Here is a 3,495-nt window from a genome sequence, read left to right as displayed (position 1 = left end):
ACCTAACAAAAAGCGATCGACCTCAGCATCCACAGCTTTTGGAGGGAGTGGCTTCCAGATTTCTACCACCCTTTGCGTGAAACAAAATCCTTCCTGATTTCACTCCTAAATGGCCGCGCTCTAATTTTAAGATTATGCCCCTCGTTCAGGGTTCCCCACCAGAGGCAATAGTCTCTCAGTATCTACCCCAGCAAATCTCTTGATCATTTTAAAGACCATGAGCAGAGCTGCCCTTAACCTTCTAAACACAAGGGAATACAAACCAACTTTATGCAACCTGTCCTTATGATTTAAACCTTTCAGCCCTGGATTCCTTCTGGTAAATCTGCGCCATGCCAGTGGCAAGATAATTACGGTTCCTGAGGTTCCGTGCCCAAAACTCAATACAATACTCCAGGTGGGGTCTGACCAAGGCCCTGTAAAACTGAAGCATCACTTCCTTATTATTGTATTCCAACCCCTTTGAGATAAAGGCCAACATTCCATTAGTTTTTTGATGACTTTCTGTTCCTGTGCACTAGCTTTTAGTGATTTGTGAAATCTCTGAGCTCCTCTGCAGCTCCTGGTCTCTCACCATTAAGAACATTTTCCAATTTGTCTTTCTCGGAAGCCAAAGTGGATGGACTCACACTTCTCCTCATTGATCTCCATCTGCCATAGTCTGGCTCCCCCGCACCCCCCCCTCTCCAATCGCAAACTTTACTGATTCCCCCCCCTCCCCCACTTACCGAGCTGGGGACCTTTCTCGTGGTTGCTCAGCAGCTGCCTGAACCACCACGGATTTCACGCCCCGCCCAATGGCAGTGACATCATCCCTGCCGGCTTTGGGCAGGACTCATTGTCGTGGCATTCAAATGAGACCCGGGAGTTAAAAATCTCCTGGGCCTTATGCAGAGGGGGGCAGGACGGATGACCCTTCACTCAGGCCCACACACCCAATCCCATCCAGAGTTAAAATCAGGGCTAAACTGTCTCAGTGAAGAATTAGCAGAACATGAAAGACTCCAGTGTAAGATGGTATTATTGCAAAGCAAGTTAATATCATTCCTGGTGAGCGTTATCATTGCTAAAAAAAATGTATTTGATTTTTTTTGTGGTGATCAGGTTAATAAACATCCGTGCTGAGAAGCGGAACACTTTGCCCACTCTTAATGCAGCATTACCACGTATCTTGGTCAGGAAAACACAAGTCAGATGAAGAGTAAAGTTCTCTTCAGTCAAGCTCTGCAATGTTCCTTCAGAGCGTAATTGTGAAATGTTCTATTTCAGTCATTGAGATGAAGCCTCGGAATGAGTTTGAAGTCAGTACCAGTTTGTGCTGGAGTAAGCCGTTCCTTTCTGTCCTGTGGTCCTGCACCACAATGGAATGAGGTGAATCAGCTCAAACTCATTTCACGGAGGAGCCTAACAGACAGAGAGGACATTTATCAAATCCGTCTGCACTGGAATTGAAACAAAAGCACACAAGAGAAGAGACATTACAGCACAGTGCCATCCAATCCCCCGACACGGGAAGCTTCTAATCAAGGTTTTGCCATGCCAGGGAGTCTGCAATAGTCAATTGTGGTTTTAATTTTCATCTCAACATGTTTTAATGCAGTCTGTTAGCTCATTTATGCTGCTTGAAATAGCCATTAATTCATAAAGATACTATATATGTTTTCAGGCACAATTTGTGTATTGTCTACAGGGACATACGACAAAAATAACTGGATCTGTATTGCCTTGATATCAAAACCACAGTCAAATTATTATTGAGGCTACGTGATTGATTAAAGTTGGTCATGAAACTAAAACTGAGAATGTAAATAAGAAGGAATAACTTGAAAAAAGAGGGGGTCTTGAAGGTTCCTGCAGTCTCTGGAGTGTGTTCTTTGTGATTAAACTGTGTATATCATTGACAACATTTACAAAGTATATTCATAGCAAATAGAACAAATGGCCCAGCATGTGAATATCAAATGTCAAAGAAATTTCCTTACGCTTTTCCAGTAGAATTGCAGATATGAGAAACGATAGAATGGTTCATACATTGTTTTCTGAATTAGTGAGCTAAATAAAAGGTGCACTATAGAAACTTAAGTTAACTGTCCATTTAAGAACTTGTGGGTTGGTAAAGGTTTGCTGAATGGTATTATTTATAAAGTGGGCAGAGGCTTCTTGCAACCTCATCCCATCATCTGTGCTCTTCATCAGATTCCATGGGGGGAATTTCCAATGGAGTGGGGGACTTACCTGGCCAGTCAAGAACACGCACTCGAAGCCAGCAGGGTTTCTTGATTAAAGATGCAGATCAGTCCTGATGAAATTCATCGGGGCCCGACTTCAATCTTAGCCTCGGGCGTGCGTGGCCAAGCCCTCATGGCCTCCTCGCCAGGTCGAACCTGTTGGGGTGTGGATCCAGGGCCAGAAGATGTCCAGAAAGGTAAGTTATATTTTCAACATTTGGGGATTTCTTTGTGCAACAGGAGTGCCATCAGGTCCTCGGTGACCTCTTCCTCCCGCCGGGATTCCCTCGCCCCGCCCGCCGGGCTCGGGCGGGAGTCTGACCTCCGATATGGAAATGAAGCCCGGTCGGCAAAATCTCTCCAACCATCATGCAATGCAAGCTTGCCGCTCGCCCCAGCCTCCACACTAACCCATCCCGTTCATCAGTAAGGTGGCCCCCCTCACCATGTCTCCCGAATCCCATCCACAGCCCACTGGCTCTGAGGTGTTGCTGGAGCTGAGATATAATTAACAGCGAGAGAGAGGTGGGGATAGATATTGGGATTGTGGCCCCCAATAAAACATTAGTAAGTAGCGTGGCTTACTCAAACAGCCTACAATTTGACATTTCAGCATTTCTGCTGACGATTGTCTGCACCTTTGCACATCTGCTGGCAAGTCGATGCAGCTCAGTCTGCCCTCATTTATCACTGTTAAGCCTGGTAACATGCTTTGTGCAGCAAACCATGTTTTCAAAGGTAAATCTGAAACCATGAGCAGCGATATGGAAAGACAGCATTAGAAACCATATTTAAAGGCACATTCCAGTTGAAAATCGCGCTGTGCAATCGTAACAGATGATTAAAGCATTTGTCTTAAATTGCATTGTCAGCTGATTAGCAGAGGTGTCAACCTGTTTATTTTTTGGGGGTGGGGGGATGGCTTTAATGAAAAGGGGGATCGAAGGAATTTCATACAAAATATCAGTGTGTTTGACTAACATCACAAAAGCACAACATCAGCACAGCTGTGCGGCAATTATTTTCAGCTTACACACGACGGGCATTTAGCTAAGATTTTCCACTTAACAAACAGCAAAGGTAAACCTGCGAAGGATCAAAATCCAGAAAATCCAGTCTAGATTGGTAAAACCCCTGAAATGGCCACATTGTGAGAACACAAGACGGAGTTGGCAGTTCTCATGGCTCAGTTCAAAAGGACACACCAGCAGTATCTTACAGCAGCCTGAGTCATCACCGATTAGAAGATTCCAGAACTTACTGCTAT

General features: G+C 44.8%; 1 long non-coding RNA gene across 2 annotated transcripts; it reads right to left on the bottom strand.

The window, feature by feature from the left end:
• Nucleotides 1-1,003: 1,003 nt before the first annotated feature.
• LOC147105920 (uncharacterized) lies at nt 1,004-2,947 on the bottom strand. 2 transcript variants are annotated; one of them, XR_015081656.1, is made up of 2 exons: nt 2,236-2,947; nt 1,004-1,442 (listed from the first exon to the last, which is right to left on the bottom strand). It is a non-coding gene; the product is annotated as an uncharacterized LOC147105920 (long non-coding RNA). The 2 variants fall into 2 exon arrangements; XR_015081657.1 differs by having other exon boundaries at nt 1,004-1,404.
• Nucleotides 2,948-3,495: the final 548 nt, after the last annotated feature.

This window comes from Somniosus microcephalus, chromosome 17, assembly GCF_052327205.1.
Source record: "Somniosus microcephalus isolate GS21.2 chromosome 17, FLI_Smic_1.0, whole genome shotgun sequence".
Classification (NCBI taxonomy): domain Eukaryota; kingdom Metazoa; phylum Chordata; class Chondrichthyes; order Squaliformes; family Somniosidae; genus Somniosus; species Somniosus microcephalus.
The sequence above is the reverse complement of the archived record's forward strand: the minus strand, read 5'-3'. Positions and strand labels throughout refer to the sequence as shown.